Source organism: Eublepharis macularius, chromosome 7 (assembly GCF_028583425.1).
Source record: "Eublepharis macularius isolate TG4126 chromosome 7, MPM_Emac_v1.0, whole genome shotgun sequence".
NCBI lineage: Eukaryota > Metazoa > Chordata > Lepidosauria > Squamata > Eublepharidae > Eublepharis > Eublepharis macularius.
The window spans coordinates 25710760-25737122 of record NC_072796.1 but is presented as its reverse complement, the minus strand read 5'-3'; positions in this window follow the sequence as shown (position 1 = coordinate 25737122).

The following is a 26363-nucleotide window of genomic DNA, read 5'->3' as shown; positions in this document are numbered from 1 at the left end:
GCTTTGATAAACAACAAATCAATTTTTTGGATGTGATCACCTATAGAGATTCCTCCAATACAGTGAAGATCAGAACGTACACTAAGGAAACTGACCGTAATTCATATTTAGAATATAGATCATTCCACCCCGACATCTGAAACAAAATATTCCTTATGGACAATTACTACGCATTAAGCAGAATTCCTCTGCAGCAAGGAACTTCACAAGAGACAGCAGGACGTTGTGCACGGATTTTGCCAACAGAAATTACCCACAAGGAGTTATCTCATCAGCTCTTGTCAGGGCACAAACTGTGGATCGTGATACATTATTTCAGATCAAAACCCGCCAACAGACCCAGAGGATTAAGTGGGCAGTGGATTACACCCCTCTAGCCTATCAGATTAAGAGAGTTATCGACCGACATTGGAATATCGTTGAGGATATTGAGGGATGTGAGCAGCGACTCCTTTGTGGGTTTCGCAAATCCAAAAGCATCCATGACGATTTGGTCCATGCTAAAATGGGTCCCTTCCAGGCGAAATCCACGTTGCCCCAGGGCAACTTTAAATGCGGCCATTGTGCTATGTGTAAACTTATGTGGGAAGGGAATGAGATTCAGCTTAGGATAAGAAAATTAGTCTTTCACCACTTTGCCACGTGCCAAACTTCGGGTATAGTTTACATGATTGAATGCCAGTGTATGTTACTCTATGTGGGCTGTACTATTAGACCCTTAAAAACTCGGGTTCTTGAACACATGTCCCGAATTAGAAACAGAATTCTCGAGGCACCTATGGTCCAACACTTTATGGACCAACAACATGGGGAAAACTCATTCCGAGTGGCCGTGCTTGAGGTTATACACAAAGAGAATTTGAATCAGACTGCATTGTTACGTAGGGAGGCTCACTGGATTCAATACTTGCAAACTGTTAAACCTCTGGGACTAAATAGCGAGCTTTCTTTAACTTGTTTTCTTTAATTTGTTTGCTTTAATTGTATGAATTTTTTGAAGGGGGAGCGGTCCCTTTAAGGCGCCGCAAGTGGCTAATTAGAGAGTTATTTAAAATTGCTGTAACAATGAGGGAATGGCGCACTTGAGAATTACCACCGCCCCCGTCCAGGGTTTGAAATGAATATATGTTGATGTGAAAATAGGTCAGTGTTTAAGATTTATTTCTCACATGTTTAAGCAAAAAGAAAAAAGAAAAACATATGTGTTATGTGTATGATTTGATTTTGTATTCTAGTGGAGAATCACGCCCTGATGAAGTGAGGGGATGAAATCTGTGTCTTCAGCAGGCCCCAGATTGGGCGTGGTCTTTGGGTGTATTGTCTTCTTCACCCTTTGATACTAAGAAGAATTCACGGAGACAAAACTTCGGAACACTGTTATTTTATTTTTGCAAAGAAAATACCATAGTACTGGACGTTGGTGCTTATTATTACAAAGAAAATACAAGGGCAGGCTGTGTCCTGCATTGTGGACTTTACGTTCGGTTAGGACATCCTATATTCTGAATAATATTGTAAAGAAATTATGTACCATTTGATTTGAATGTAATGAATTGTAACACTGTATGAGAATACTGTCTCTAGAATAGTTTTTCTTTATTATATTATTGCTGCACGCTCCCGTGGTTTTTTACCCCTTGTTCTGCTGCTACTTTACGGAGGCAGCCATCCTCTCCACATGGCTTGATGATTGGGCTGTTCATGGCTTTTTTTGGTTCATATTGCTGTTCATGCCCATCTCTAGATATAATTTAGCTGCACATGTCAGTGAGATTTCCTGCACAGTGAAAACAGGCAAATCAGTTTTCTAGGTTATTTTCTTCCTTTCATCTAGTTTTCTGCATGCGGGGCAACTTGGTATGAATAAGCATCCACATACCTGAGCTCTCACTGCATTCTGAACTCCAGGCACAGGTGTAAACTAGGCTGAAGCCAAAGACGTAACTAGAGAACCTCCAAATACAGAGGGAGTATTAGCTCTTGCACCCTGACCTGGATAGCCCAGGCTAGCTTGATCTTATCTGATACAGGAAGCTAAGTAGGTTTGGCCCAGGTTGGTGTTGGATGGGAGGTCATCAAGTTAGTCCAGGGTTGCTATGCAAAGGAAGACAATGGCAAACCACCTCTAAATGTCTTGTGCCTTGAAAACCCTACAGGGTCATCAAAAGTTGGCTGTGACTTGACAGCAACAACAAAAAATAGCTCTTGCTGCTCACTATCTGCTTCTGTGCATCCAGAAGTTGATGTTGAGGGCTTTATCCACCTTGATCTGGTCCATCAAGGCATGCATACATAAAGAGCACAGCATCTCTTAGCTAGGAATGCAATGAACTTCATGGTGATCCTTTCTGGTAGGCAAAGAGACTGTGTTCAACAGCCATGAGCCACACCTTGGGCGTCTTTGTCTTGCCACCATCCAAGATGACAAAACCACAAAATACAGTAGAGAGAGTAACGGTATAGACCGCAATATCACCAAGATAACCGTTACCGACTAACTAATCAGTTATGAAAGAATATTCAACACGTTATGTGCAAAATTACAAAATTTACTCACACAACATAAATATCAGAAAGTCATTCTAGCCACTTCTGTTTGAACGACTATAACAGTATGTATATTTCCAATCCAATAAGCAACCTCAAAGGGGCGATATAGCATTCAAACTAAGCCCCTGTTGTTTGCAGAAACATCCAAGCTTATCAAAGAGCTACAAGAGCCTCTGTACAATTTCATGCAGTTTCATACAGAATTCAATATGTACAAAGCACATATATGTTGCCAAGACAACTTTTAACACGAAATCAACTGCTAAATTCAAAAAGACATTTTTCAAAATTGTAACTGAACGGGTCAGCCAGCAAGAGGTCCCGTTTCCGGTATCCCCTTCTTCAGAGCAGTTACAAATACAGCACGTCAAACAATACTTCTATCATAATTACAGCTCGCTTGCTTTAGCCTCTCATACAGTGCCCCTACAGGCCATTAGTGGCCCGCCCTTGGCTGGGGGCCGGGAGCCCTGGTCTTTTTGTCTTTTCGGGCGGGGGGAATTTTTGCCTCCCCCCCCTTGGTTGAGCGGCGGCCATTTTGTGTCGTGGTCGGTGGCCATTTTGGGGATCCCTGGATGGGGTTGTGGCCTATCTGTTCTGGGAGCTGCTGTAGGGCGGTTACTGGGGTTTGGCATTTGTGCTGGTATTATGCCCCCTAAAAAGGGTGGTGGCCCTCCTAAGGGCAAGCAGCCTGCCAAACGGGCACCAGCCAAGCGAGCTGCTCCGGCAGCTAGCTCTTCTGAGGACGAAGGGGAGCAGGTTAATCAGCAGAACATTTTAGAGCGTCTGGCAGCTCTGGAACAGAGTAAAGGTGTATCTTCGGCAGCTGCGCCTGGTAAGGGTAGGGCTCGGCCCATCAGAGGGGCACCTAGAGATGCCACAAATAGGGAAATTCTCAGGCGTCTTTCTGTTTTGGAAGGTGTTGCAGGTCCTGCAGCGGGTAGTTCCAGTGGTGCTCAGCCAGCAGCAACGCATGCGGAGGTGGATCCGGAGTTGGACCTCGAGCAAGAGGTGGTCTTGGACCCTGCGCCCGTGGCAGTGGCAGTGGATCCTGTGGAGCCTGTGGGTAAGGAACCTACACCTCAGTATGGACTGTCATGGCCATGGGGGCCCTTTGGGCAGCCTCCTATGCAGGGTTCTTCAGGTGCGCCCCTTGGGGTGGTGCAGCAGCTTCCATCCGCTTGGCCTGTTCCTGGCCAGCATCCATGGCAACCTCAAGCTGTGGGGTTGGCTGGGGCTCACCAGGCAGCACCATCTCAGCCCTCGTGGGTGGGATTTGATGCCCCATGGGGACAGGGGCAGGCTGGGATGTGGCCTGGCGGTGCTGGTGGGCTTTGGGGTTATTACCCCTACTCAACCCTGGCCTACGGACAGGTGCCTCTTAGTGCCCTCCCCTTTGGAGACATGGCACTTCCCCTTGGTGATCATTTAACTCAGGCCACCCGTGATAAGATTCTAAAAGGGGAATATGTTGATCTCTTTACCCTTCTTTTTCGTGAATTGGAAAAGAAGGATAAAGATGAGTTGGATGACAGGGATAAGGAGCGTCTTAAGTGACGCCGTGTTGATAGGACCTGGGCTAACTGGCTGCCAGGTTTTCTGATATATGCAGGGGTGTTGGTTAGGGCTCAGCCTCATAGGGCTGCGTCCTTGCTGCAGTACCTTGACATCATTTATAAGGGCTATACTGGCTTCTCTGGTGCTGCTTGGATGCAGTACAATGAGGAGTTCAGGATGAGGGCTGCCCTTAATCCTAATCTTCCTTGGGATCAGATTCACCAACAGCTTTGGCTGCAGGTGATGTCTCCAGCGAAGCCTAGTGTGGGGGACCGCTCTGATAGTGGCCATCTGGTGCAGCATTCCACTACGGCCTCTTCAACTGCCACTACCCGCTCTTTGGCGGGGCAGCAGGTTCAACCCTGGCTGCTTTGCTGGGAGTTTGCGTTTAAGGGACAGTGTGGCCGTAAGCCTTGTAGGTTCCGGCACGAGTGCCCTTCCTGTGCCGGGTACCACTCGTACAATTCCTGCCCCAAGCTTAGACAGGGAGGTGGGGGGAGGAAGCCTGGAGGCGGGGGTGCTCCCAGCCAGCAGCCTTCTGGTAAAGGGTCCCAGCCCGGTAAGGCTGAAGGTCCTTGAGCGGCTGCTACGCAATTACCCCAAGAGGCAGGATGCCCTCTTTCTGTTTCAAGGTTTTAGTTTGGGTTTTAGGATCCCAGTTCAGGGTCCGCGTTCCCCGTTTATGTCAAATAATTTGCGTTCTGTACAGGGTATGGAGGAGGTAGTTAGATGTAAGATAGCCAAGGAGTGCTCTGAGGGCCGGGTTTTGGGTCCTTTTGACTCACCCCCGGTTCCCAATCTCCGGGTGTCCCCATTGGGCATAGTGCCCAAAAAGGCTGCAGGTGAGTTCCGCCTGATTCATCACCTTTCCTTTCCTAAAGGTGAGTCGGTAAACGATGCCATCCCTGAGCATTTATGCTCGGTTAGGTATACATCGTTTGACCAGGCTGTTAGGGTGGTGCGTCGCTGTGGGAGGGGAGCAGAATTGGCGAAATGCGATATTAAGTCGGCATTTCGTTTGCTCCCTGTCCATCCCGATGACTTTGAACTCTTGGGGTTTTCTTTTGAAGGGAAATTTTACATGGACCGGGCTCTTCCCATGGGCTGCTCTATTTTTTGTGCGGCATTCGAGCATTTCAGCTCATTTTTAGAATGGGAATTGCAGCGCAGGGCGCGTACTCGCGACTCCGTTCATTATTTGGATGATTTTTTGTTCGTTGGGATGGCGGGGTCAGGACAGTGTGCTCACCTGTTGAATACCTTTACCCATTTGACTGATGAGCTGGGCGTTCCTTTGGCGCATGAGAAAACAGAGGGGCCTTCTCAGGTGCTGATGTTTCTGGGTATAGAGCTGGATACGGTCAAGCAGTGCTTTCGACTCCCCTTGGAGAAGGGCGCTGACCTTAAGGGCAGGCTCCTGGAGTTCAAATCCAAACAGAAGGTGTCACTCTTAGAGTTGCAGCAGCTTGTGGGTCACCTGAATTTTGCCTGCAAGGCAATTGCCCCTGGTAGGGCCTTTCTGAGGAGGTTTTGTGATGCCATGTCATCACTTCGGGCCCCCCATCATCACCTTAAGGTTACTAGGGGGATGCGTGAGGATTTGGACGTTTGGTCCGACTTCCTCAGGGATTTCAATGGGGTTACTTTTTGGAGGGATGACCTGCTGCTCGAAGCCAAGCTACAGGTAACATCTGATGCATCTGGCTCTTTGGGCTTCGGTGTTTATTTCCGAAGGCATTGGTGTGCAGATCAATGGCCTCCTGACTGGCATGCCTGTAGATTAGACAAGGACCTGAACTTTTTGGAGTTTTTTCCCATTCTGGTGGCTGTCCACCTGTGGGGACGGGAATTGGCTAACCATGTTGTCCACTTCTGGTGTGACAACCTGGCGGTGGTTCACATAGTCAACTCCTTGACTTCGAAATCTTGCCGGGTCATGAGGCTGGTTAGAGCCTTTACGTTGTTGTGTCTCTGGTGGAACATTTTGTTTAAGTCCAAGCATGTTCCTGGGGTGAGTAATGGTGTGGCAGACGCTTTGTCTCACCAACAGATGGAGCGGTTTTGGCAGCTTGCCCCGGAGGCTGACAAGGTGCCAGCTCAGATGCCCCCGGAGTTATGGCAGCTTGGGAGACCGAGGTATCCAGGGCCGTAAGGCTGGCATTGGCTCCCAGTACTCGGCGTGCCTACGACAGAGCGGTAGGCCAATTTGGTGGGTTTAGGAAGGATGTGGGTTTGCATCAGCTGTGGCCTATTCCTGTGGAGCACTTGCTGCAATTTTGCGTGCACCAGAAGGGCCGAGGGTTAGCGGTTAAGTCTATTCATGGCCAGTTGGCGCCTTTGGCATTTATAAGTAAGGCATGGGGGTTTTCTGAGGCCACGGGAGACTTCTGTGTGCGCAAAATGCTAGAGGGCTGGTCACATGAAGCTGTGGTGTGTGCTGACCCTCGGGAGCCTATCTCTCCTACACTCCTGAAGGGGCTTATCAAGGCCTGGGGTGACATTTGCACCTCCGGTTTTGAGGCTAAGCTCTTTCATGCAGCTGCTTTAGTAGCATTTTTTGGTGCAATGAGAGTTAGTGAGCTGGTGGTGCAGTCGAAGACGGATACATCTGGCCGGGCCTTGATGGCCCAGGATGTACAGTTTAGGGGGGATGGAGTTGCCCTCACTATTCGTAGATCTAAGACTGATCAGAAGCAGAAAGGGGCTGTGATTAGCCTTGGAACCTGTGCGGACCCGGGTTTGTGTCCAGTAAGGGCTCTGCGCAAGTTCTTGAGGGTGCGGGGTACCAGCTGCGGGGTTTTGTTTCAGCATGAGGATGGTTCACCACTGACGTGCTACCAGTTTTGGGTGGTGACTGAAAAGGCACTGGCCAAATTGGGGTTAGCTGGTGTCAAATTCGGCACCCATTCTTTCAGGATTGGGGCTGCCTCTACGGCAGCGGCCATGGGGTATTCTGCACAGGCCATTCAGGGTGTTGGCAGGTGGAGGTCATCTGCCTACCGATCGTATGTTCGCCCTCTTTACCGGTTTTAAAGGTTTTACTAATGATGTTTTCTTAGGTGCTGTGTCCTGCTTGGAGAAACGTCGGATTTTGATCTGCGGGCACAGTATGGTGTTTTGGGCCGCTCATCAAGCTAGGAGGACACGAGTCGGGTCCCAGCTTGGTTTGTCTGAATGGGCTATGGTGGAGTGGCTGGGTCATCGCGGCCTTCGGTGGCCCGGTTTGTTGCCACTTTTATTTCGGGAACGGCGGGGCCCTGCTCCCCATATATTAGTCATTCATTTGGGCGGGAATGACCTGGGGTTTATTCATGGCAGGGCTCTCTCCCTGCAAGCGAAATGGGATTTGCAGGAGATACTCCAGCGTTGGCCGGGAGTGCTGGTCATGTAGTCCACCATGTTGCCTCGAAGGGTTTGGTGGGAAGCATTAAACCACCAAGCCATTGAGCGGGCTCGCATGAAGGCCAATAGGGCCATCCAGAAAGCCCTGGCTGAGGGTTTGGGGGTGTATTTGCCACACCCCAGGATCAGGGCCGAATTTGCCGACCTCTATCAGGGTGACGGGGTACACCTGTTGGAAACGGGCAATGAGATATTCCTCAACGACTTGCAGCTAGGGGTTAGGTTGGCGCTAGGCCATTAGTGGGGCGCTCGGGCCTAAGCAGAGGCTTGGCTCTTGCATTGGCGGGATGAAGTTTGGTTAGAAATAGCGGGCCGGTGAGCACCCTTGGCGTTTCCCTATTGGTAGGGAAGAAGGGTCTGCTAGGAGCGGCTGGTACTGCTTGTGACGGCTGCCAGCGCGCGTGGGCAGACTGCTTGGGGGAACCCCACGTGCAAGTCCTTACCTCACTGCTGTACGGCTGAGGATTAGGAGCTTGAAAGGGGGGAACCCATTTGCCTGGCTGGCCGGGTCTCCCAGCCATCCGCATGGAGGGCTTGCACCCGGGGCTTCGGGGCTCGCCCAGACAGGTCAAGGCGGAGGTCTAGGTAGGACCCCGTGGCTTGACCTGTACCGCTTTACCCTAGCTGCAGTTATGGTTATTGTTGTCGTTGAGGTTATTTAATAAAAGTGGCCCTTAGATCCAATACCTGTGTCTGTCTTTATTCCAACTGGGGGGGGCAATCTGTTTACATTGGAATTCGCTGCACAAGCAGAAACATATGTTATTGCTATTTTATGTATTAATTTTATTTACCTTTCTCAGAAACCTTTCCACAACTTTCCCACAAACATTCTCTAAAGTAGCGCCGTGCCATTATCCCCATACTGAAGGGGACGAGGACTGGGCTGTAGTTGAGAGAGATTGGTCCACCTGAGCTTGCTGACTATCTGCGACTAACAGGATTTAGAATGGCAGACTTCCTGGATCGTAACTCAGATTTTCGGCAATGATGGTACATCACCTCTCCCACAACACTTCTAACAACCTACTTGAAGCTCCAGTTGTTCGAATGTAGAGGTTATAAATTATCATTTGCGAATTCCTAAGCTTGGTGTTCCTCCTGACAAATCAGGTGATCAACATTCTCAGTGTGCACATTTCAGAAGCGAGAGTGTGCATTTGTCTAGAATTTTATTTAAATAAACAAATTGATAGAATGTGAAAAACCTTGTGTTTCACTTCTGTCTCAAATGAAAAAGAGTATCAGTTTTGCATGCCATCAGCAAGGCAATATAATAATCCTCCGCTTCACTCCCTTCATTCACAACAAATTTATCATCAGTCACCACTTTTCTTCCCTTCTGTCTCTGCTTGCTACTCCTTCAATAAGATTGTTTTTCAATTGCTGTTTTCATCTTAGGATCCTCTTGACATAGAACTTTTTCTAGCGGAAATGGAGCAGTGCCCTGTGGGTCAAAGTGACAAGTAAACCTAATGATAGGGTCAGGTCAGGCGGCAATCATCTCCAAAGCAAAACAAAATGGCAGTTTTTAAATTCACAGCAACTTACTTTGCCCATCCTCTGGAAAAAGCCCTCTGTATTGGTCTAGAATTGGTCCGAAACTTTCCTCATAAGTCATTCTTCCCAGTGCCTCTTTTGCCTGCACAGAGTCAACCATAATATGAACCCATTGCGATAAATTTTGCAAACCCATCTCTTGAGTGCTTAGTTTATTATAATCGTTTAATAGTACCATGGTATAGTCATTTTTATCCTGTACAACTTTATCATATTGCCATTTGCGAGAGTCATTCAGGGGCCCAAATTACCATTCCCCTTCCACAGTCATTCATCTCTTCTCTTTGTGTATACAAATGAATAGACAGAGCACCTCTGTAGCCTTTTCCATTATTCAGTAGCCAATACAGTTAGGAAGAGAGCAAGAGAGGCTGAAAAAAATGAATCTATGGTGCCGTCCCGCTGCTTCCCTGGAAGACTGGAATGTTTATTTTAGCAGCATCCTCATTGCTGGGCAAGTAATCATTCATCAGATATTTGTCATTCTGTTGTATAACAAAATGAGGAGGGGATGACTCATAAAGCTGCTGAAACTTTCATACTGGTATATATTGAAGGAAAGTGGGGGATGGTGACAAATTTAATGTAGATCCCACTAAGAGATCCGTATTCTTTCTTGCCTGTGCTTCTGCTGCCCTTGGAATGTTAGTGGCCTGCTTAACTCAAGAACAAGGAGACTGGAAAAAAGAGAGGCAAATTATGCACATTAAAGTCTCTTTGAGGAGATACAGTTTCCACCTGAAATGTTAATAGAGCAGAGAGAGAGAGAAACAGAGGAACAGAGAGGGAGAGAGCGCATTCAAGAGTGACAAACTTACCCAGCAATCAAAATATGCAATGGGGGGTGAGAGAGAGGAATATTATATATATATGTATAACAAAGAAGGCAGAAGTATAAACAGTACCTGCCCTCTATTTTTTTTGTCTTTCTTTCTCTGTGTATTTTCTCTTTCATGCCTCAGGGGGAAAATTCAATTTGTTTTTATGCTAATTGGTAAGAGGAATAGACAATAAAGGCAGTGCATGTTTGCATTCCCCCCCCCACCTCACTAGAAAATGGATGGTCTTATGCTAGGGTTGCACTCTGTGTGATTCCACCAGATGGTTTTGTTTGTAGGTTTAGTTTTGTTTAATGATATGGCTTTGTGAAGGTGTATGTCAAATAGAAATGAAGCTGGGCTAGCTACCAGGAAAGAGAATTGTTCAGGAGTAATCCTTGTAGACATCTCTTTTTCCACTGTTTAAAGTTTTAAGAAATGTAGATAGCTGCAACTCAGCCCTTTCAAGTGATATCAGAAATGCAACAACACTCATATCTTTTTTGATGCTTTTCATATCACACATGACTGCCATCTTATTGGTATTGCCAAAAGAAAAACTTGGAATGCATAAAGACACATGGTTACATCTGTTGTAGCCTGTTGTACAGGTAGCCTCTAGGGGACAGCTTTCTGCTTTGCGTGTCTTCAGTCTTGGCCCTTCAAGGCTCCTGTAGAAAATCAATGGCTACTGAGGCTTGACTGAGAGGCTGACTAACATGCAGGCTGAGCCTGAGTGAGAACTGAAGAAAACCCTGTTTATTGTATAAAAAGCTGATGTAGTGTGGTATTCAAGATTAGAGATGGGCACAAACGGGGAAAAAAACCCGAACACGATGTTAGTTGTTCGTTGCCATCCACGAACAGGGATTCACGAACATCGATGGAGATGACATGTTCACAAACATGTTCGTAGTTGGAGGTTCATGGGAGCCAGAATGGCCCCCTTGGGACTTAGCTGAACTTGAGCCTGAGAAAGGAGAGTCCATGGGCCTCCCCCTTTCATGTCATTTTCTCTTCACAGTGGCAAAAACTGGACTGTCTGCTGGAAGCTAATTGAGGAGTTACAAACTGACCTTCCCAACGTCCAACACCCACCAAATTTGCAGGGGAAATAGTCCTCACTGTCCTCTGAAGACGCCCCAAGTTTCAGAGGGATTGCACCCCAAGAAAGGCATGATCCATGGATCTCTCCCTTTCATGTCATTTTCTCTTCACAGTGGAAAAACTGGACTGTCTGCTGGAAGCTACTTTGAGGGGTTACAAACTGACCTTCCCAATGTTCAATCCCCACCAAATTTGCAGGGGATATAGTCCTCACTGTCCTCTGAAGACACCCCCCCCCCGCAAGTTTCAGAGATATTGGACCCTGGGAAAGCCATGATCCATGGGTCCCTCCCTTTCCTGTCATTTTCTTTTCACAGTGGAAAAAACTGGACTGTCTGCTGGAAGCTACTTTGAGGGGTTACAAGCCAGAAGGAAAGCTAGAAGGAGTTCAGACAGTTAATGCCTATGTTGCCAGGGGAATTGACTGAAATGCACCAGACTGTCTGGCTTTACGAACAGCTGATGAACGCCGCGAAGAGGGCTTGGAACAAACACATATTCACCGGGAACGGGGACTCACGAACAGCTTGCTCAAGTTGCAAACAGCAGATTGGGCTGTTCGTGGCTTTTTTTGTTCGTATTGCTGTTCGTGCCCATCTCTATTCAAGCTACAACAACATCAAAGCACCATTCTACCAGCATAATGGTATTTCCATTGACAGAGGAGTGGGAGCATGAAGGATAGGTCCACCAAATAAATCAGAACAACTTGGTGGAAACTCCACGTTGAGAAGCAGCATTCATCACCTGAGGACCAGGATCTTGGGACAAACAGGCCTACTGCTTTCAAGTCTTGTTAGAGTGCTTCCAAAGACATTGTGGGAGGGGACATCAGGAGTTCTCCTTGGTCATCATTAGTGTGGGTTTGAACCTTCTCCTCAGAAGATGAATTCTGCACAGGCCATATCACAGCTGGGGCTCCAGTCATCTCAAGACCCCCAGAGGGAAATCCAGAACTCACCATGCAGCAACAGGTTCTGTCAAGGAAGACAATGGAGGTTACACACCAGAAAATCTCCCAATTGTTGCATCTACCTCTGGAACTTCCACCATGCCCCCAAGATGCCCGGGATCCCCAAAAGGAAGTCCAGAATTCACCATGCAGCAGCAGATTCTATCCAGGGAACAAATGGAGGTTGTGTTCCAGGAATCTCCCACCCACCTTCAGAACATCCACCATACATCTAGGATGCCCAGAACAAAAGGCTTACAAGGGCAAGCAGAAGCCTGGGCCAGGATGCATGCCTGTTGGCTTAAAGGACCGTCACCACTTCAGAGGAATGTACAAAACAGAACCAGGTCTCCTACTCAAGCAACAGGAAGGGCAGGTCCATCAACTTCCATAAGACTCCTCAAACCTTTTCTGATTTGGTAGTCTGCTAGACTCTCTCTTCTTCAGCATGGACAGTTGAAATGCTGAGTGGGCTTTATCTCTGTAGCACCTTGCTGGTTTTCCATGGTTCTTGATTCCTGTTGACAGCTCAGCCCTGGTCAGTTTCCAGCTACCATCACTTACCCTGTGCCTCCCTTACCCAGGTTAGAACACTGGAAACGGAATATTGAACCAAGTGGATCTTCTAGACCTATCATAACTACTCTTATATTGGCTTGTAGAACTCCTGCTTCAATTTTTTTGTTGATCCATGAAACTCCCTTGGGTTGCCATGAAATGACCTCCATTGGCTCCTTGGACACAGTCTGCTATTACATGGTGCAAACCATTAATCTCAACAGGAAAGTTTGCAGGACAACCTGTTTTCATAGGTGACCTGAAAAAGTTCTCCATAGTCTTTTTCCTTCTAGTATGAAAAGTGTGAAACTATCATGAGATATTTTGCTGATCCTATAGACACTGTTTTTTTAAAACAAAAACAAAAAAAACCCTGCCATCTTCTTTCCAATATCTTTTATTTCTCTCAACTACCTGCATTATTGTAGGATCTGAACTACTTAATTAATGTTCTCTATCTTTACATTCAGAGCAGCTAAGCTAGACAGATAACTTCCACATGGGACACCTCTCTATGACACAAGAATAGCTCAGCCAATCACTGGCCATTTCCACATGCTCTTAAAGGGATGGCCCACTCGACGAACACTGGCAGCTTTTCCCCTGGAATCCAGATGTCTCCATTTGCAAAACAGTTGTGAGTTGTTGGGCTTCTGTTTTTTCAGCACCTTTTCTTGGAATGCACTTTCTGCAGTCACAAAAAAAAGCACCGAAAAAACAGAAGCCAAACAGCCCACAAACGTTTTGCAAATGGAGATGTCACCAGTGTTCCATGAGTGGGCCATCCCTTTAAGGGCATGTGGAAATGGCCACTATCAGGAGATCTTCCATCACAACCAAATTCATAGCATATTGCAAAGAACTGAAATTTGGGAAGCCAAAGGACAAACATAGGGAGGTGAAACTGTTTAGGGGAGTGCTATGCTGGCTGGATGCCATTCTGTAAACGGTATCTGACAAATATTAAATGCTCATTGTGGAGCACAGTCTTGAATCATCAGGCAAAGAAAGGGCTTCTTGATTAGTTCCCGTTTTCATTCATTTTCTTGATGAATCCCCCCCCCCTCTTCTCTGAAATTGCAATGCTTCATCATGGCTCTTTGACAAGGGATAATCTTCTGATTTCTCCTTTTGCTGTTGTTAGTAAGCAAGATGTATATAACAGTTTCCACATTTCAGGAGTGCAAACAGTGAATAATGAAAATGTCCACAATGAGACAATCAAAGCAATTGTATCCAATTGCAATTTGAGGTTCATGGACTAATTTGTTGTTACCTTGATTGTATCAAGCAGAAAAGGCAAATTAAGTACTGTATAATGATTAATTTAAAATGTGGTGCTGGAAGACACTGTGGACAGCCAAAAAGACAAATAAGTGGGTACTAGATCCAGGGCCAGGGCCTTTTCGACCAGGGCCAGGGCCTTTTCGGTCCTGGCCCCAACCGGTGGAACTCTCTGTCTGAGGCCACCCAGGCCCGTCAGGATCTTGTATCATTTCGGCAGGCCTGTAAGATGGAGCTGTTCTGCCAGGCATATGGTTGAGGCCAGCATGAGATCCTTACTGAGCCTCCCACCAGTCTCCCACCAAGTGTGTGGTTATACAGTGTTCACTGGCCCACTGCCTGACATATGGGTACAGCATGGGGCCATGTACTGCCTTTCATTAGCTGATCCACGTATGGGTTGCAGTATGCTATCTGTCTGCTTCCCTCTCCCTGTATGTTGATGGGTAGGAACCTGGACTTGACCCCGCCTTGGGACAGTTATTATCTGTGGATTTTATGATATCAACTGTTGTTTTTATGAACTGTTGTTTAATATTTGTATTGTATTTGATAACTGTTGTACCTCACCTTGAGCCTGCTTGCAGGAAGGGCGGGTTAGAAATGTAATTAATAACAATAACAATAACAATAACAATAACAATAACAATAACAATAACAATAACAATAACAATAACAATAACAATAACAATAACAATAACAATAACAATAACAATAACAATAACAATAACAATAACAATAACAATAACAATAACAATAACAATAACAATAAAATCAAGCCTGAATTCTCCTTAGATGCTAAAATGACAAGACTAAGGCTATCATATTTGGTCACATCATGAGAAGACAAGATTCTCTGGAAAAGTCTCCCACTGTGCAGGCCTTTCCTCTTGCACTGGGTGCTCTGGGGATCGCTGAAAAACACTCCGTTTGCCTAAATGACAGCCACTACTGCTGGAAGAACATACTGCACACTGGAGGGCCAACCCTTGTAATGAGAAAGGGTGTGAGCAGAAACCTGACTTAGGATCCAAGCCCAAGCTTTCAACCAGCATTTGGTTTTCATCTGATGATTTTATTTTTTTTCTTCTGAATTCACACTTCAGGTCCCCTTAAGAATGAGAAGGGGAAGAAGGACCTGAGAGGAGGGTTCATAGCTGGACTCATTCTCCATATTCTGGTGGCTGCCTTGTGGAATTCAGCCCCTTCCTGGCAAGCAGCTAAGCTGCTCATCAGGGGCCGCCCATTGCTCCACCGGAAGGATGGACGGCACCATCCCCCTCCTTCCTTATAAGGAGTGGCTGGGAGGGCTGAGCGTACATTAGCTACGCAGCTCGGCCCTCCCAGCTCAGTGCGGGTCAGTCGCTCGGCCCACCCGCCTCTCCCTAACTTTCTTGGTGTAGGATTAGCTGGTTGCCGTTTGAGGCCAGGTAGGAATTTTTTTCCCCCTTTCCAAATTGGCTTGGGTAAAGGGGGGGTTTTCGCCTACCTTACACCGACGGTTAGGGATTGAGGAATTTGGTTCGAGGTGTGGCCTGTTAGGAGAGTCCTGGCTGGTTTGTAGGTGTAGGGTGCGGGACGGTGAGCACCCTTGGCGCTTCCCTATGTGGGAAGAGGGGCCTGCCTAAAGGGCTGGTACTGCTGTGACGGCTGCCAGGCCCACAGGCAGGCTGCCTTCGGGAACCCCAGCCTGCGAGTCCTTTCCCTCACTGCTATACGGCTGAGGTGTCAGGGGCTTAAAGGGGGGTGACCAAATTTGCCTGGCCGGCTGGGTCCGCCCCATCCACTGGATGGGTCCCACCTGGGGCTTCGGGGCTCGCCCAGACAGGTCAAGGCGGTGGTCCAGATGGGACACCGTGGCTTGACCTGTACTGCTTTAGGTCCTTGCCGCTGTTTGGCTTGTTTTGTCTGTATAAAGTTAATAAAGTGGCCCTTAGATCCAACTTGGTGTCCGTCCTTTATTCCTGACTGGGGTGGCAATGGCTGCCTGAGGAGGCCAGGACAGCTTCCATACTTCTGTCATTGTCTAGATTGTACAAAATCGAATTGGTTAAGAGGACAATTTTATAATGGGAACAGAGCTGTACTATAATGAAATGGCTCAAGAGGACACTTCTTTATAAAGAGAAGAAAATTGTAGACCACCCCAATGTTTCTTGTATGTTTTAACCTGTTCTTGCTGCATTGGTTTGTACTTTTTAAATATTATTTTGCATTGTTTATGCCTGTGATATTATAACTTCTTTCTTTTGCAGTGTTTCTCTAACTTTGCAATCCTAGTCCTATTGTATTATTGGCTGTCTTATGCTGTTGGACTATTTACATAGTTTATACCATATCTTTCTCCCCAATGAGGACTCAATGTTCTATTAAATATTCTACCGAGTAATATTACAAAAGAACAAGGAGAACTTTTCAAGTATATGGTGACAGCTGCAAGAGTACTATGTGCAACAAAATGGAAGACAGAATCTTGCCCCAATATGTCTGAGTGGATAAAGTGTACAAATATACGATTCGGTTTCTTTTTCCCGGCCATGTCGGATGCTCCTCTCTGCAGGTCCGGAAGGAAGCGCCCAAGCAGCCTGACCAGGTGGTTGACCTGCGAGGGTTAACCCCCAGGACTCCCAGTGAGGGGGTCAGGGTCCGGAGCACTGTGGGAAGAGCCCCCTGAAGTCGATGCAGGGGGTAAATTGCCCATCTGCTCCTACAGAGGCCGGCAGACTTGCACAGCACATCGCGTGCTGCCGGGCCATGGAGAACAGCAACAAGCAGATTTAAGGTGAAAACCTGTAAGTAAGTGAATCCCTTCTGCTATTCCAAGCATATGCGAAGGATTGGTGAGAGTTGAAGCTAAGAAGGTCCAGATATCTCCCCCTTCACTGAGTTTCAGAACTTAGTTGGTGGTCTCCCCCCCCCTAAGATGGCGACAAAAAAGCAGAGCCATGCTGTGAGCAAATCGGTTTTGGCGACGCTACAGGGGAAGGGAGAAACTCTTGAAGAGGTGGTTAAACGGTCGGTTGTTGAAGCTATGAAGCCCTTTGTTGATAAGTTAAATGAAATCGGACAAAGGGTTGGCTCAGTTGAGAATGAAGTGAAAACCATTAAAGATGCAGCATCTGGGGCAGAGCAATCTGCTCGGGAAAATGCAGTACTCATGAAAGCAACAAACAAAGAAGTAAAGCTTTTGGAGAATCAATTGTTAGGACTACAAGTGGATCGTGCTCAGACGGTATTGCGTCTTCAGAATGTGAAGGAGGAGGAAAGTGAAAAGTTAAAGGATTTGGTGTTGGAACTTTTGGCGTCATCCGCAAAGGCAACTAAAGAAGAGTTAAAAAGCGATATTCTGGAAGTCCGTCGGACATCTTCAAAATATGCAACGAAGCGTCAGCTGCCTCGTGAGATTATTATTGATTTTTCATCTAAGAAGACTTGGGACACCATCTTATATAATTCGTACAATGTGGACTTGGACTTTCTGGGCAACAAGGTTAAGATATTGAAGGACGTTCCATTTTTAGCTCGGAAAAGAAGATTCAAATACAAAAGGTTTGCAGCTCTTCTGAGGAAGCGTGAAATAAAATACAAATGGTTATTTCCGGAAGGTATCTGGTTCAGATATAAAGACCAAGCCTACAAGATAATATCAGAAGTACAGCTGAGGGACTTTGTGTTTAATCATCAAGAGTTCCAGCAAGAAGAAGATTTAGAATCTGAAGGGGAGAGTGGGGAGGAGGGAGTGAGCACAGCTACTGTAGCTGTTCAGAGAGAACTGAGAACGAGACCCAGGGAGGGGGGAAGAAGAAGACCTGATTCTATAGTTTGTATTTTATAAGACCTACCAATCTAATAGCATATTAGAAAGTTTAACTTTAAATAATTGTATTATGAAGGGAATACAATACTTGTAGATGTAGTGTGTGTTTTTATATGTTGTTTTTTCCCTCTCCCCCTGTTCCCTTTTTCCCTTTCTTTTTTTTGTAGTTTTTGATGTTAGCAATTAAAAATAAAAAAAAATTATAAAAAAAAGTGTACAAATATACATCGATGGCCAAATTAATTTCTTATGTCCCAGAATTCCATAAAAAGTGGAAAGATTTCTTTGATTACATAGCCCGAAGCTAAGAAAATCAAGCATAGTTAAAATGAAAATAGAGTAATCGTAACATAAAGACCTTAAAATGCTGAGTACAAAACATGAAAGAAATGACTGATTAAAAACTATTGATATTAAATTTTAGGTATAAGAGGAGAGGCAACTAGTTGAGTTGCCATATATTTTGAATATACTTTTCGATTGTAGTTTAAATTTAGTTTTTTGTATTTTGTATAAGTTTCTATGCATTTTCTACTGCTATCTCTATTTTTCTTTCCAAGTAAAACTAAAAAATGTGGCATATATTGTTCTTATTTCCTCCATTTTATCCTCACAACAATCCTGTGAGGTAGGTTAGTTGGAGTGTGTGTGAATGGCCCAGGTCACCCAGCAAGCTTCCATAGCAGAGTGGGAATCTGAACTGGAAATAACTAGATTCTAGTCCAATGCTCTAACCACTATACAATACAGGTGTTTTATATTGTGTGATCCACCTTGACTCTCCATAAAAAAGGCAAGCTATAATAAATAAACAAATAAATAAAAATCCATTTCATCTTAATTCCTTTAACTAGGAATGAATTTGTAACAATAAACAAGGAGTATATATTTGAGGTTATTCTTGCAGTATACCCAGAACATTCTTTGAAACGTAACTGCAAAAAAGCAGTTGACATCTTGGCCTCAGTCTGATATAAATCGATCTTCCTCTAGAGCATAACTCAATAGTGTAAAGCCAGTTAATCACAGGGAAAAAATAACCTTTTTTCTTCTTACCAAGTTTTTTCTTTATTCAGTCCTCTGTAAAAATATGTAGGACGTACATTATACTGAAATGGTTATATCGTAAAGTGAGCAGTCCTATACGCTACTCTTGGCCATTTGGTCTCTTAATACTCTCAAGATGACTGGAGATTTTATTTACCATATTGCTTAATTTTAAGCACAGAAGTAGAGGTGGGCCTGAACAGGAAAAAAACACGAACACGATGTACGTTGTTCATTGCCACCCATGAACAGGGAATCACGAACAACCATGTACATAACCCTGTTCACAAACATGATCGTGGTTGGCTGTTCATGGGAGGGAGGGGTGAGACTTGGAAGGGAAGAACGTTTCCTCCGCCTTTGGCATGGGGAACCTCCTTCCCTTCAAAGTCTCCCTCCTTCCAGCAGGCTGGAGGGAGGGGGAGACTTTGTCAAGAAACCGCTGACAAGCAGCTGATTTGGGGGTGAAGTGCCCCTCTCCCTGCTGCTGTGCAGCAGCAGAGAGAAGGGCATTTCACCTTGGCAGGCTGCACTCAGCTGCTTGTCAGGGGTTTCCCTCACAAGCACCAGAGTGGGGGATTTAAATGTCCCTCTTCCTGCACTGCGCAGCAGCAGGGAGAGGGAAATTTAAACTGCGGCAGGCAGCACTCAGGTGCTTGTCAGGGAAACCTTTGACAAGCGGCTGAGTCGGGGGTGAGGTGCCCCTCTCCATGCTGCTGTGCAGCAGAAGGGAGAAGGGCATTTCACCCTGGTAGGCTGCACTCAGCCACTTGTCAGGTGTTTCTCCGACAAGCAGCTGAGTGGGGGATTTAAATGTCCCTCTTCCTGCACTGCACAGCCACAGGGAGAGGGAAATGTATACCCTGGCAGGCTGCAATCAGCCCTTGTCTGGGTTAGATTGGGGTTTCTCAATCCCTAGGGACCTGCTGTGGAAGAAACTCAGAACACTGGGGATGAAACCCCGCCTACTTTATCTAATTAAGAAATTACATGAAGCTACTTCGGGTGTCATTAAGATATCCCCCGATGGCCAACTTTTATCTAACTTCCGAATTACGAAGGGAGTTAAACAAGGCTGTGTTCTTGCCCCACACCTTTTAAATTTATTTTTGAATGTCTGTTACAATGTCTGTTGTAAATGGCCATCTGCCCTTTCTGGAGCAATTAGCAATACCTATATTGCTGTATGCTGATGACACAGTTATTATTTCCTGCACTAGAATTGGCCTTATAAGATATCTAGAAGCCTTCTATCAATATTGTAAATTGAATCGGCGGATAATCAACTATGAAAAATCCAAAATTCTAACTTTTTCTAAGAGCTGGCTCCTATTCAGGTGGCGCATCTGCGCTAAGGAAATTGAACAAGTGAAGGCCTTTAAATATCTTGGAATCACTTTCAGCTACAACCTTAGTTGGCCAACACATCGGAACAGAACTATAAACTTAGTGCAATGCTCACTGGCGCAAATCAAAAAGTTCTTCTTTTTAGGAGGCAACCAGTTTGTCCCAGCAGCTCTGAAAATTTATAATGCAAAAATCCTTCCCCAGCTGCTGTGGATCAAAGCCTTTAAGCCCTGTGTAGAGGGTGTACAATCAACTTTCTTCCGACAGATTTTGGGTGTCCCTAATTGTGTCCCTTATATATCTATATGTGCAGAGTTGGGTCTTCACCTCTTGGAAACTAAGGCCTGGATCATGGCTTTCAAGTACTGGATAAAAATTCACTTTAGATCTGAACATGATAGCTTGCTATCTCATTTGATGAGAGAGAGGCATAGTACCATATGGTTTTCTATGTTTACTCTCAAATTGCAAAAGCTTGGCATTGCATTGGACTCCCTACTCCTATGTGATGAATTACGTATCTTAAGAACAATTAAACTAAGGGCCAAGCTACACATGACAAATGACACTTGAATGGCAAGTGGATTGAGTGGAGGGCAAGTGAACAGGGAGAAATACACTTTCTGTTCAAGTGTCATTCGTCATGTGTAGCTTGGCCCTCAGACTTATGGAACATGAACTCCAAGAGATGTTCCCCCTGCATCCCCCTGTCTATTCTGCAGCCAACTTAGGCATATACCAAAGGCAAAGAATGAATCCACATTATCTCTCAGCTCTGGACATCCCATCTCAGCACCGAATATTTACCTTAGCACATTTAAACGCCTTTCCATCAATGGTGCTCTTTAGCAGATTCAGGCAAGTACCCCTTCAAAACAGGATATGTCTTTGCGAATTAGGAGTCCCCGACTTATTGTCCCACATTATTCTAGAATGCCCTCTTTTTGGTCTGTTACGCAAACAATTTTTAACTGAATACCTTTCTACTAAAGGAGGAATTTTAGTTTACCTTTTAGAAGTTCATAACCCTTGTGTTACTTTAAGTGTGTTGCAAAATTTCTAGCAGAAGTTTATAAAGTTAAATCCAAGCATATAGCCACACCTGATTGCTGAATGTTTATTAATTTATTATTAACTGTTACTAATTGCTTGTTTATGTTTATGCTTCTTCCTATCCCTGTCTCTGATTGTCCCTATCTCTGATTGGAGACTATTATTATTTCTAATGTCAATAAAGGTAATTGATTGCGATTGGGGTTTCCAGGTCAACAGGAGTTCAGACAGAGTTCAGAAAGTCTGTGCCTACTGTTGCCAAGGGAATTGATTGAAAGGTGCCGGACTGTCTGGCTTGACAAATGGCTGATGAACACCATGAACAAGGCTTGGAACGAACTCATGTTCGTCGGGAATGGGGCTTCACAAACAGCTTGCTTGCAAACAGCTGATCGGGCTGTTTGTGGCTTTTTTTTTTTTGTTCATATTGCTGTTTGTACCCACCTCTACACAGAAGTGCATTTGCAACATGGCAGATTTACACTACAATATTATGCACAGTTACTCCAGTTTAAGCCTTCAACGTACTTGCAAGGAGTAAGGCTTGCATTGATAGAAATCTTTTCTATTTTTTTTCTTTCAATCGAAAAGTGCACCTCAAAAGCAAAAAAAAATAATGTGAAAATGGCCTCTCGGAGAATGTTCTCACTAGGCAATGGGAAAAATTTGATTTGCATGGAATGAACTGCAGAAGAACAGGAAATACAAGGGGTGGGAGCCATCCAGTTTTTCAACTGTTGAAAAAGGAAGGCAGGCCCTTTGGCCTCCAAAGTAGTTTATGCTGCAATGGTGGGACCTGCATGGAACAAAGCCATGTATGATGGGGGTTGTAGAAAGGATGGGAATTAGGTGAGATTGAATGAAGCAGTTGCCTCATATTCTGATCCCTTTTGTGTCCATAAAATATCCAATGCAGCTCAGATTTGGATTAATGGAGAACAGCAGCACAACCTGTCTCTATGTGATATCAGGTATGTTTGGGAGAGAACTAAATTAATAATTATTGTAATAGCATCATCGTTTTTATTAACAATCATACTGTTCTGTGCTCTGGTTCCTCTAGTCATCTAAGAATATGGGTGGTTATTTGAGAAAGGTCACCCACCATAGCTGATAAATGTTAGACACATTCATCATTTTTAGATTCAATAAAAAAGTTTCTAGATATGTACTTATTAGTTAATAGAGAACCAATATTTCTGTCCCTTTCTTTTTGCTGGGATTTATCTAACCATCTGTGAGAACCAGCGATATAATTTATTCTTTGTCACTGTAAACCCAGAAGATGCTTTATCTTATTTAAAGCTCAGCAGGAATTGCAAAATTCCACATCTTTCTCCCTGAGAAGGGGAGAGGGACAGACATTGCAAAAAGATTGTTCATGACATTTACCTTGCTGGTAGGTGGGTCCTAAAGATTCTTAGTCCTAGCTGGAGATTTTTCATTAGATGGAAAGTAAGCCAGTGAAATTCTGGTTAGCTTTTACATCAGTGGCTGAAAATCTTGCATCAGTAAATAAAATACAGTTATATGTGGATGCTTGTTAATGAGTTTATGCTCTGTGCATATATGTTCAAAGCTGTGATCATTGCAGATTGTTCCCATCAAAGATTGATAACATTCCATGTTTAATTAAACCACTCAGTGCTTCAAAAATGTTGTCAGATGGTTAATGGCAGATCCTAGGAATTCCCAGGCATAGGCTTGCCAGGTACCAGCCAGTCGTGGGAAAACTCCCAGTGATTTCTCTCTCTGCTTGGTGATTGCTGGGGATGGGTGGAAGGAGGCAGGCCGCTTGGAGATCACCCACCATTGACAGACAGCTTTGAGAAATAGCTGTGCATGCACTCCCATGTGGGGTTCAATAATATCACTTCTGGGCTGCATACAGAAGTGATGTCATTGTGCCAGGGCTGAATCTAACCCCCCCCCCAATAGCAAAAGTGAGAAAGGGATAGAATCTGTGCCCCCCACATCCACCCACCCACAAACTTTCATCAGTTGCCAGGAGGGACCTAATAACCCCACCTCTGGATGAACTATTTGGAAAAGTAGTGATGTATCTGTTACAGAGGCAGGCAATGGCAAACCACCTCTGTTAATCCCCTTTGCCTTGAAAACCCCAGCAGGGGTTGCCATAAGTCAACTATGACTTGACAATACTTGCCACAACCTCATTTATGTTGTAGGTTTAGGCCTGAATTTCTGTTGCATTCTATTTGTTGATGAAAGACATAACATGTTAAGTGTGGATGAAGTGGTTTGTGTATGTACTAGTCATTGTTCTCTGATCACATACATTTTTCTATCGAGTAAGTTAGTAGATCTACCATCATCGTTTCCAGGCTTTCCCCACAAATAACATCATTACACTTGCGACAATGCCCCCCCACCATACCCTGCCCCCAACCATCTCACAAGTTTCCAGGCTCAGCCTAACACAGACTTATCTCATTCCTAAAGCAGCATCAATCCCTCAACAAGCCAGCACTTCCTGCCCCTCCAAGTTGCTTCTCAGGGTCAAACCACACGAAACAAAACACACTCGAATTACACTCAAATCACACTCGAATACACTTGAATTACAAAACATACTCGGATTACCCATGTAATTTGAGTGTATTTTGTCTCATGTGGTTTGACCCTCATTCTTGAAAATGATTGGAACATTTTTCACTTTCTTCAGCCAAATGCAACTTTTTCATTCTTTTGATACACACTCAAAACCTCCCATGTAGAATATCAAAAAGAGTCCAGTAGCACCTTTAAGACTAACCAATTTTATTGTAGCATAAGCTTTCGAGAATCAAGTTCTCTTCGTCAGATGCATGATCGGATCATGCATCTGATGAAGATAACTTGATTCTCGAAAGCTTATGCTACAATAAAATTGGTTAGTCTTAAAGGTGCTACTGGACTCTTTTCGATTTTGCTACTACAGACTAACACGGCTAACTCCTCTGGATCTATTCCCATGTAGAATGTTTGCTTTGGATCCCACCTGAATATTCTAGGCCTAACCCAACCATTACAATACAGGAAAATTTCCTCCAACTAAAATCTCCAATGAGAGCTTTTTTTCTCTTTGCTTAAAAAGTATGACCTCCATCCAACACAGAAATATGTGAGGGCAAGAAACTTCCCATATTACATTTTTTGTTCAACTAAGGAATTTGTTTGAGTAGAAAATTAAGAATGAATGTGTTAAAGATCAAAAATGGAGCCTGAAAAGAGTATTAACAAAGCACATAAAAAGATGGTATCAAAGACATACAAAGGCTGGTTACAGCATTTAATCATGCAGATACTGTAAGGCTTTGAATGGCAGATACCTGAGGAAATATGGAGATATTGGATGAGGGCAATGAAAGTATCACCATCTGTTAATCTGACATAAAACTATTTTAAATATATGCAAGATGTTATTTGACCCCCAAGAAGCATTTTAAAAAAGCAGGCACTGGCAATATATGTTGGAAAATGAAGATCTATAGCATATTTGACAACCCTGTTCACATGTAAAGGCATTTTGAAAACAGGAGGCAGAGGTTACATTTCAGATTATGATGGGAAATGTGTCCGTGGACCCATCAATGCTAGCGACTGCAATCTTCTACAAAAGGGGGAAATAGAAGCCCCTGCAAATTTTCCTCTTCCATGCCGAAACAGAAAAAGACAACACACAAATCAGTAGTTTTAAAAAGCCCCCCCCTGTTGTTATTGTGCCTAAATTGCAGTCCCTAGATGTGAGATCCCTCAATATCAGGTTCACAGAAATTTGTGCCCAGGATTTTTTTTTTAAGAAATCAATTGTAATAGAACCCTGAAGAGCTCCATAGACTTCAACAGATGCACACACTCGCTTTCTAATACCAGCTAACCAAGCAACAGAACCAAATCTCTTTAAGCTGCTTAGAGAATTGAAAGCTTATATCTAGGATTTGCTGGGTAGTGACCTTTTAGCCAACAAGAGAGAGAATGAAGACAGCCAATCACAAGGAGTAATGCAAACAGAATCTGAGCCAAGCAGCTGTGAATGACAGCTGGAAATAGGGGACTAGCCATTTCTACCTGTGCATTGTCTGGTAGGAAAGGAAAACATGTTCAGTAAAACTTAACAATGGCCGTTTCCACATGGCTTAACTTGTTTCGGAAAACAGCGAAATCTTGTGTGAAATTGTGCGAGAAGACACTGTTATCACATCTTCACGTGAGATTTCGCTGTTTTTTGCAACAAGGTAAGCTGTGTGGAAATGGCCAATGCATAGTTTCAGGTGGGTAGCTGTGTTGTAGAACAACAAGATTTGAATCCAGTAGCACCTTAAAGACCAACAAGATTTTCAAGGTATAAGCTTTTAAGAGTCAAAGCTCCATTGTATCTGAAGAAGGTAGCTTTGACACTTGAAAGCTTATACCCTGTAAATCTTGTTGATCTTTAAGGTGATACTGGTCTCAAATCTTGCTTAGCAATGGGCTCAGCTGATGGGAGCAACCCCAAGGTGAATGATTTTTTGTTGTTGTTGTTGTTCCATTCAGTTCGATTTTATCCACAAGACTCAAGAAGCAAGTGGTCACCAGGAAGTACATTAGCAAGCAACACGGCATCCCTGGGCATGAAACTGGGGGTCACTATCCATTTTCAGGTATTACAGTGAACACACGTACACACTGAGTGTAAGTGCATACATCTATATATAAGAAAGAGGCAGCACACATTCACTTTATAACTGATACCAGATACCAGAACATGTGGGGTCTAAGTCACATATTCAGCTCTAAATGCATTGAATGTAACATGAGAACCACTCAGCACATGTTCAAAGAAAAATCATGTGTACGCTGTGCTCAGATGGTATATACGTTCAGTGTAACTTATGAATAAGACTACTGAGTTAAGCTTAGAAAGCTTACAGCTTACAGCAGAAAGCACCCGGTGTACATGAAATTCCTTCACTATATACTAGTACAAGGCTCCATTTAAATTAAAACAAGGGCAGACTTTAGGCATACAGACAAAAGAAGTGGAAGATCACGGTATCTCATTTCTGCCTCCCTCACTTTTTTGTTCCCTTCTACGAGAACCTCCATTGCCTTTTTCCTGCTTTCTAGTCTCCTTCACTCCCACCAGCTAACCTAGATCTCACTCCCCCCCCAACCATGTCTTCAGCTTTCTCTCCACTCCCTCTGGCAGCCTCTTTCTGAGAAAACTAGGCCCAATTGCCTGGTGATGAACTTGCAAAGACCTGTGGGCGGCACCTCAGTTCTTCCTATATCCCTTCCCCACACTATTCCATTTTTCTCTCCTCCTGTC